This window comes from Passer montanus, unplaced genomic scaffold (genome assembly GCF_014805655.1).
Source record: "Passer montanus isolate IOZ18808 unplaced genomic scaffold, ASM1480565v1 scaffold10, whole genome shotgun sequence".
Lineage (NCBI taxonomy): Eukaryota > Metazoa > Chordata > Aves > Passeriformes > Passeridae > Passer > Passer montanus.
Genome location: NW_024356505.1, coordinates 5,610,733 through 5,620,961, shown reverse-complemented (window position 1 = coordinate 5,620,961; position 10,229 = coordinate 5,610,733). Strand labels below are relative to the sequence as shown.

Genomic DNA, 10,229 nt, shown 5'->3' with positions numbered 1-10,229 from the left:
TTACTATGAAGGGTCCAGTCAGGCACAGAATAGAAGAACCACAGACAGAGAGTTTGCACGTACCTTTACAAAAAATTCATGAAGAAATCCTTAGAGTAAATTTGTACTGGCAGCTTGAGTTTAGACTGATGTAATGCTTTGAATTACTAGAACACAGTGTTTCTGATTTGGTACTACATGGCCTAAAATTTGAATTACCCTTTTATAGCTCACAGCACAGGGAATGTGCTCACCATGTTTTCTGACAAGGCAGTTTAGAAAAGGAAGTTTATACAATAATACTGTTTTGTGAGTATTCATTTCTAGATGACTTAAGTTGTTATTCTTTCCAGTAACCTGTTCACTAATAATTCTTTCAGATTACCTATGTCAGCAGACTATTCTAAGGCTTTTGAGAATTCATTTTTCAGAAGTCTTTGAGAAAGTAATTACAAAAAGAAGATGTATACTTCAACTAAAAAAAAAAAGAATATAGCAGAACAGGTAAAGTCTGTCCAAGACTCAGCCACCCACTCAACAATAAACATTATCTGAATTTACAACTTCCTAACAATTACTTGTTATACATCAGCAATTCAATAATTTCTCAGGTGGCCTCCTTTATAACAAGGCTCAGCAGCAGCAGTTCCTATTTATTTCAGTAGGAGTTGTGTAATTCAACAGTTTGGGTGATTGGTAAGCAGTATTTTAAAATGGTCACAGCTAGCTGCTTCATGCACTTTTTCTATTTCTATTTACATTATTAAGCAAAGGTAATCAGAAATTCATAGAAAAATCTTTTGTTATCCCTTTAAAACCTTTAATACATTGGTATTTCTGGATCTTGAATGTTTCTCTCCCAGTACCATGCACCTGTCCTCCATGATTTTTTTCAATAGTAGTATTTCTGCTTAGCATTTTAATCTTCCTGTATTTACTAGGAGAATGGGTAAATAAAGCACCAAATGCAACACATGAAATATGATTTCATGTTTAGGTTATGGTCTCCTGTTCTATTTTTACCCAATTAACACTCGTTATATTCTCTTTCTACTACATACCTTACATTGCTCCAATCAGCTCTGCAGATTCTTCCTGCTCCTTAGTGCACCCCTGTTTTTCTTAGAGAAATGTAAGAACACATTACCTCAGTTTTCACATGAAGCAAAATCATCCAGATCAGTGGTTCTTATGTGCCTCTTGCTCACTATGACTGTAGCCACTGGTGGTAGAGGCAGCAGAAGTTGCAATAGCAACAGCTTTCAGTACTGGCCAGGACAGTGTGTTTGACTGCTTAGGCACCATTTAGCCAGCACTTTCCTATGCCATATTTTTATTAGAGTCTGGGAATCTCAGTCTAGGTCTTCAGTCCAGCATGGCTTCCAAAAGCATCTTTCCATTCCTAAGCACCTCAGAAAGCTGCATCCTGTTCACAGCATTTCTTTCTTTGATTTAGGATTCCTGGCTGTCACCTGTGAAGAAGGAAAACAGTCTTTTGAATGACTTTGAATATATGTGCTTTAGTAATTTGTGAGTTCACTTTAATGTTCTAGAAAAAAGGTTTTTATCTACAGGATGTGTTAAAAGTGACTTGCTTTGATATACATATACCTGTGGGGGTTTTTAACCTAAACAATATGGATGCTGTAGTCCTCATTATTTTATATATTTCTTTTTGAAATCTACTGTGGATTTAACTTGCAGAAAAATGTTTTTCCATCAATGCATTTCTTTTACAATATTCCTTCATTTCTTACAAACGATGAAGCAAAGAAAAGGTACTGGATGTTTTATCTTGCTGACAGACCTAAGTGTCAAAAAAGGCAGCATATCTATTTTTGCAACAGATCTGTTAACTATTATAGTATAATCACATTCCTCATTTTTTAGAAATAATTTTGCAAGGAACAACTTAGTGATACCCCGTGTTCCTAGATAACAGCTAGAGAGAATACATTTCCTGCACTGTGCCTCATAGTAAGCTCATGTCAAAGTTTCACCATCATGCTATAGAACCATAGTAACAACTCACCTTCCTTTTCATTTAGTTGGTTTTTACTGAGCTTTGTTATTTCACATATGCTCTTCTGCTGGAAGCTTTTATTGCAGAAAGCCTTTGAAGAGTGGGAAGCTCTGAAGCTCTTGAAATTTATCTGAAAGTAGTATGGTTCCTTTTACCTTGGTTTTTACTGCTGCTCACATTCTTCTATTTCCAGGTAAGAAGTACGAGGAATTCGTCAGGTTTTCATGAAAAGGCAATACACATTACCCAGAAATTTCAACATAGTATCAGTTTCCATCCCATTCAACATTTTCCTTCTTCTAATGTGTCTTAAATTAGAAAATGGAGTTTATGTATCAATGAATTTTCTAGCAGGTTTTGAAAGTATTTGACACTAATCATGTCAGAATTCCATTTACTTTGGAATACTTTACTTTCAGTACTAATGTTAGTTCTTTGGGAAAAGACAGATATTATTACAGATTCTTTTATGTTTTGTACCCTTTGAGACATGTTGGACATGCTACTGAAATGTGACATTTTTCTGCTGAGTTCATTTCTCTTGTGACTCGTGGTAAGAAGCAAGGAAGCTCCTTTTTTACTTTACATCTTACAGTTAATTTATTGAAAAGTCATTTGTTAGTTCTCATGCGTGAGAATTCCACCGGTTTGTTAACCTGTTTTTTTTCAATTGCTCATTTTCTATCATTTCTCCCAAAATATGTTGGGCTCAGTTCTCTGGGACATGAGTAATGAAGATGAAAGAGCACACTAGCATAAAGGCTGAAAACACAATGAAATTACTTGAATCATAGAATTGCTAAAGTTTAAGAAATCAATTGCATATGTAATGGTTCTTTGCAGCATTTAATTCTCAAATCATAAAGCTTTCCTCAGCTTTCTAATCAAACAGTCCATTCTCCCAAATAATTAAAGTTATTAATTTTGAGTTGCTGTGCAGAAGTGCAGAGAATTCAGAGCAAACAATGCTTTCTTTCCTGATAGTTGTTGCTGAAGCACAGCAAAGCCTGAGCCACGCCAGCTCTTTGATTACAGTAAAGACAGAGCAGTCACGGGCCACAGAGGCAGGCACATTAACCAACCCATGGGAACGCAGCACAAGCTGCAGCACTCACACTTAATCCATGGCACATGCTTCAGCTCTGAGTTGCTTCACCAAACCAGCACGACTGCTTTTAGCCACAAAGGCAAACATCTCCTTAGCCAGGCACAGCACACAGCACTCCCGAGCTGCCTGGTACAACAGACATTCTCCCAAAGGAGCGTACACGTGGAACACAGCACTCCCTCCTGCTCCCTGCTTCAATCTGCCCTGCTCATTTATCATCACTCCTCTGTGTTTCACAAACAGGAAGATTGCAGTGCCTGTCATCCCACCCCTGACCTATGCTACTCCCATGCTGTACATGGTGGGACATCCCACGATCCCCAAGGTTGATGCTCCCTCCAGGGTTGCTAACTATGCCACGGGCATGGTGGCTTAACAGGTTCTGTAACAGACTAGCAGGGACATGCAAATAAAATAGGTGAAACTACTTTTTCAGTTCCTTCCAAATGAATTAGCATGTTAATGGGGTGAATGCTGCGCTTTGCATTTTCACTCCTACAGGTCTTTGCATATTTATAAAAAGCAATAGTTAATCTTTCAAAAAGACATGAAATAAAAATATTGCTCTCAATTCAGCATTTGTTTGGGTTATTCTCTGGAGTTAAATTGAATATATAAACAGCATTTATAGCCTTACAACAGACACCTGTAGCACAGCATGCAAACTAAATGTATAGCCATTCATTCAGTTATTTGAATTTCTATGGCAATTCCTTCATGCAGTAAAATCTCCTTATTTAATTTGGTCAGGATCCTAACTGCCCTTTTGAATTACATGCATAAACCTACCAAAACACTAGGTTGTAATGTTGGTCCTAAAACCCTTCCCATAAAATGACTGCTGCTTCACTTTCCCATGCTTTGTGGGCCCTACACCACCTCTCAGGCTCACTGTCAGGATGACAGGGGGTCTCAAAAGGATGAGAGGAAAGGCCTATGTTACCAGGCCTATAGCAGGCTACCCTTGGTGGCCAGTAGGCTTATTGGGAACCAGAACAATACTGGGAACAAAGGAAGATACCAGAGATAAACATTCCTGGAATGACAGAGGCTGAGGCTTAAGTTGTGCTATGAATATGCCATGGGGAGTGGGGTGACACTACATGATGACACAACAGAAAAAGCAGGTAGGAAATAAAAGAGATGAACAAAATCTTCCAGCAATGAAGACTGTGGTAAATTTAGAGGACCACATTCAACAAACTCCCTCAGCAGACCATGCTGCTGTCATCCTCATGGCTTCTCGCACTGCCCACCAGAGAGGGAACAGCAGCTGTCATAAACTAGGGAACACATGGAGGCTGTATGGTGTTGGGGTACCAGCCTGTGATACACCAGGGAAGAGAGAAAAGGACAGAATCCAGGGATGGAGCAGAAGCCTCCAGATGTTACCGATGAGTCACTGGGAAGTTGCCTTGATTGCCACTGCAGACACTGCTTCAAAGGATGAAAAACCACTAGATAAGAAAGAGGGAAATTTGGAAGGGCTCTTAAGAGTAAAGACAACATTGAGGGTTATCCCAGGAGACAGCTGATCTCATATGTTAAACAAAGGAATCTTCCAAAAGATGGACAAAACATCTGCTTATGTTTCACTGTAGAATCCCTCCATCTCACACTCATATAGGTAATGCTACCACGTGCTAGTCCTGGTTTTCTCATTCTAATGTGTGTTAAACACAAAATGCACTGACCACTTCTGCTTGTAGTTACTCCTGCTCCACCCACAAGCACTACATGACTGGAGTGTCCCTTCCATACAACTTTCAAAATAAAATATTCCCCAGTTATGGATTTAATATTTAATCCTTGGTACAGAATAGGTTCTAGTTGATTTCCACTGAATTGGTTATCACACGCCAGTAAATCTCAATCTTTAGAAATGTTAATATTATTTTTTCCACATCCAAAATCTTTCAGCCACTCTTTCACTTGCATACATGTTGTCTCCTGTTCACAGATGGGAATAGGTTCTAGTTGATTTCCACTGAATTGGTTATCACACGCCAGTAAATCTCAATCTTTAGAAATGAATATTATTTTTTCCACATCCAAAATCTTTCAGCCACTCTTTCACTTGCATACATGTTGTCTCCATGCTCTGTTCACAGACGGACTTGGTATTTTTCACTGAATACTGACAAAAGGCTGAATTTCCTCACATCAGTCCTGTATGTGAAATAAAGGAAATCAAAAGTAGAAAAGGGTAAATGTATTCTGGCAAGTGTTTCTTAGTTTGTTTCCTATCACAGATTTTATTTCTGTGGGCCAGAAACGCATGTAAGTTTCTGTGACTTCAGAAAATTATTCTTATGATGTGTCTGCTTGAAAGCCCATTTCTTCACATGTTTCTGTCACTCTGTTTTGGTTTTTTTTCATCAATAAGCTGGTGTACAAATATGAATTATTAGCAAGCCTTAAAACATGAAATAAAACTACAAAACGAAGTTGCAGAGCATATAGTTTGAGTGTAGAGTCAAGAAAAATTGAAATGTCTATTGCACTAAATATGAACTTCAGGGTTTCACCTTTACTAAAAAAACAAAAATGGACTTCTATTTTAAAAATAAAAATACCATTATCAGACTTTGAAATGTAGAGGAAGAATCAATATGACTAATAATATAACTTATAAAGGCAGATCATGCATAGTACTGACACTTGGGTGAGAACTTCCTAAGGTTCTGTTTTGAAAGGCTCCATGATGATACAAATTCCTTTAAAGAATATTTGGTTTATTAAAGAAAAAGGGAAACAATCAGCTTTTCTAAACAATCCCCCAAATGATGCCAATTTGACATTCATTAATCAGCATTGATATTAACTTTTTTCCATCCTCCAGAGCTAAAATTAAACTACAGCCACTAACACTTCCTGTTTGTTCTCCCACATCCTTAGTAGGGGTGTTTTTATTTTTCATTTTGAATGTTTTGTTTTAGATTTTTTGGGGCAGGGCGGAGGGGAACCAGGACTGTTTTCTTTTAAAGCATTATTGCCAACATCATGGAAATCAGCATACTCAGGCAGAAACTCCAACCTACACAACCTAACAAAAGAAAGCAGAAATCAAAACCAGTTTTGGGCATGCTTGAATGTTTTGTTTTAGATTTTTTGGGGCAGGGCGGAGGGGAACCAGGACTGTTTTCTTTTAAAGCATTATTGCCAACATCATGGAAATCAGTTAGCATACTCAGGCAGAAACTCCAACCTACACAACCTAACAAAAGAAAGCAGAAATCAAAACCAGTTTTGGGCATGCTTCATACTAAACCAAACCAGGACAGCACCACAATTCTTAATGCAGTCCAAAACCAGGCACTTCCTTTTTGGCCCATAAAATTTTACATCATTTTTGCCAGTAGTGAACTTTGCTTTTTAATACACCATGCATTCCCTGGCAGTTTGGCTGAAAGTGAAAGCTGCTGCAGCTTAACTATGTTACATTGACTTCTGATACAACGCAAGCATGGAGACACAAACATTCCATTACCTCCATCCTTCTCTTCACAGTGGCTTTAATGCAGAGGCAAGAAGTGAGGCTCTCTCCTTCCCTTCTGTACTTTGCTGCTCCATTTGCTCTAAGACACTGTGACCAACTGTTCCACCTACTTTAGCTCGAGTTTTCTTAAACAGTGCTCTCAGATGTCTTCATTCTCTTACGTCAGCCAGTTTCCTTAGGACTGTTCCACAGGGCAGTCTGTATATTGTTATCCAAACTGCTCATCTAAAGTAAGCCCAGCATTTCCTCGATTGCAACAGAGATAAGCTGCTAGCTGATGATTTTCAGTGGGGCAAATATGTTCCCCTGGGACTTCAAGGATAATACACAGTATTACTGAAGTTCCTAGGCTATGAAATAACACTCAGTATTATGTAATAAAAGGATCAAGTTAACAGAGCATACACTGAAATATCACCATTGAAATGCATAGTGAAATCATCTTTCCCCCAGTTTGTAAGACCTCTGATGGGAGGCTCAGTCCTTCAAGGCTAAGCAGGTGCTCAAAGCCACTCTGAAATCTCACATCCTTACAGGTAATGCAGATCTAAAGTTCCTGGATACAACATGTCACTAAACACACTGCCTCCAAAATCAAAGATCCATATTATTCACTGGAATGAATGATCTATAACAAGTAGGATCCTATTCTTAATGCAGATCTAAAGTTCCTGGATACAACATGTCACTAAACACACTGCCTCCAAACTCAAAGATCCATATTATTCATTGGAACAAACGAACAAATGATCTATAACAAGTAGGATCTTATTCTTAACTCTAAAATATTTTCTATAGCTTAAACTAGTAAAAATAAAAAAATATTTAAATTCAGATATTCCTTAAATCTCAGATTTAAAAAACCCTGTTCATTAGTCCCAGCAATTTTCTTCTACTAAAAACTTTCAGGGACATAAATATAAAAAAACCACACAGTAAAAGGTCTCAAAAGCAGGGTCAGTCATTGGGAGCTACTTTTGCCAGCATCAGTTTATGTAGTCCATTACATTTTCTTTCACCATAAAATTTTATTAAGTCCTGGTAACTTCACTGGTTTCTGGGCATCATCAATTTTAATTACTATTGCTTTTTCTTCTGCTGAGTTTGAATATTTTTAATCTATCCCTTTCATCTCCTTTTACCAAATAAATAAATCAACCTTTTTTTTTCCATAGTATTTACTGTATAGCTGCAACTGTGTACATAAATTAAAGTAAATTAAAAGGTATTTTAAGTTAGATGAGAAAAAAATAAAGCTGTAAAAACTGAAGCAGGCTAATCATAAACAAAGTGAAAACCTATGAAAGCTACCATAAAAAAAGCCCCCAAGCCAAAGAATAAAAACAAAAGTCCTAACAATGGAGAAAATCACTTATCTTACCCACATTTAAGCCTTGACACACTTCATAATACCCATACACCTAAAATACATATATTTGACCTTGGCTGGTTAATTGGTCACTCCTAAGTTCCATAACATAGGCTGGGAGGTCTCAAAATTCTACTCCTGAAATAAAAACTTAAGTGAAGAAGGAACTTTTTCAATCTACTAAAGACACTTTTTTTTTTTTGCTCTACTGTTCTTCTGCTTGGATTAAATATCCAAGATTAGCATAAAAACCCCCCAACTGTCCCAGGTATTACTGCTGTTACTCTTCCCTGCTGCTCATGTTGGCAACTATATGACCAGTGATCATATAGACACACATACTACACATTATATTGCTGATTACTGTTTAGACAGGCCATAAGGTACAAGGCATAAAGCATTGCTTGCAACAACAGTACCCCATAAGGAACCCTCAGAAGCAGCACCAGGTAAGCTGAACTACTGCAAATAATGTTGAATAAATTCCCCCAAAATACTACAGCATAGAAAGGACCAAGCTAGCAACTGGATTTAAGGAAGGCACGTGTCTGCAATTTCCCTTTTCAATCTTCCATATGATATGAAGCTGAGATACAGAAGTCCCTTCAATATTGTCACTTTTTTATGTTGTTGAATTGACTGAACAACACTGGCAAAACTTCAAATTTTGTCCAAACCCAGATGCTTGAACCTACAGTGGAAATCAGATGCTTATTTTAAATAATGCCTATACTTAAGAAATGCTAGGTTTTGACAAATGCTAAGGAGGTCCATTTAATTCTGAACTGGTAGCTTACTTCCATTTCTAGCTTCAGCAACCAGAGGTAAAGAAATGAGGAGTGTGGGTGTGGAGAAGAGACAGATATCCTGATATCTGCCTGGAACAATCTCTGCCCCTCTTGGAGTTCCTTTGTTTTGGCTTGTTTTGTTTAGAACTGCAAGAACTCTGCAAATGGGTGTTCCCAGCTTCTGGCAGCCATATGTGCTGCCTGCCATCTGTTTTCATTCCACCGCACTATGGAGACAAACACACTTTATTTTTAGTGTTCTACATTTCCTGATGTTGCACGTAATAAGGATTGTATCTTAAATCCAACCCACTATATGTGAAAAATCTTCCAGTGTTAACAAATGAGTTAAGGAGACAGATTTTCCTATGAGATCAGATAAGATAATTTTCACTACTTACTTGTCATTATAAGTTATATAATTTACACTGAAGTTTGTTTGATTCCTACATAGCAGTGCATCGTACCTCTTGTTTCTTTCTACACTGCCTAGAAGGGGCTTCCTTCATATATTTTAAGGATACATCTTCCCAGCAACTTCCTGGGGTGCAGGAAATTACTAAGCATTAAGTGTCAAAACAGGATATGAAGAAATCAACAGCTGGACAAACAACGCTAGACAGACAACAGCACAACAAATACTTGTTTGAAAGGAGGAATTCTCTGTTCCCACATAGTTCTGTTAGAAACCATGCACCCAGAATTAGTTTGCAAGCATTAACTGGGTAGTATAGTATTTATGTAAACTTTTCATGGAAAAGTGCAACCTTGGAAGGCACCCACAGATGGCACAGGGGACAGCCAGATGTTCTTTAAAATGTACCTGACTAAGCTGGATTCTAGAAACATTGCTGATTTTACCTGTATTAAGCCATATATTTCTAGGCAACAGTATTTTTAATTTCCCCATTTAATCTCCACCTCCTCAAACTTCTAAAAAGTTGAGTAAGCACTGACTTCTATCTACACGTGCCCTGATCCCCATCTACCACACACCCAGTATTGTACCATTGCCAGCATAACTTAATAACCACACTTTCAGAGCAGAATTAGAGCAGCACAGATCTTCCCACCATGTAATACTGCAAATTCAGGATAATCAGGATCAGGATACTGTAAGTTAACATTAAACAACTGTGGATGACGAATTACCTGTGGTTTTAAAAAAAATAAATTTAAAATGTATTAAAAGCTGGGCTGAAGTGGAGATCAACAGAGGAAATTAGTGGAAATTAGAGGAAAATGCCTTTAAAAGGAGCTTATGTGTGAGGAGATTAAAAGTGTTCATTGTTTATAGGGTACTCCAAAAGACAATTGAAGGAGTTCCATTTAAATTTTTCATATTACCTCTATTCAGTGTGAGGGTTTTACTTATTAATTTTTTCCTAAAATAAGCACTTCTGTTCATTGTGAACATGATCATGTGATCTTATAAATACAGAAGTACTTCTTGATTAATTAGA

At 37.5% G+C, this 10,229-nt stretch overlaps 1 long non-coding RNA gene across 1 annotated transcript; it reads right to left on the bottom strand.

Moving 5' to 3' along the window:
- On the bottom strand, positions 1 to 7,230 carry LOC120501155. Its single transcript, XR_005627232.1, has 3 exons — positions 6,601 to 7,230; positions 2,012 to 2,185; positions 1 to 1,451 (listed from the first exon to the last, which is right to left on the bottom strand). It is a non-coding gene; the product is annotated as an uncharacterized LOC120501155 (long non-coding RNA).
- Positions 7,231 to 10,229: the final 2,999 nt, after the last annotated feature.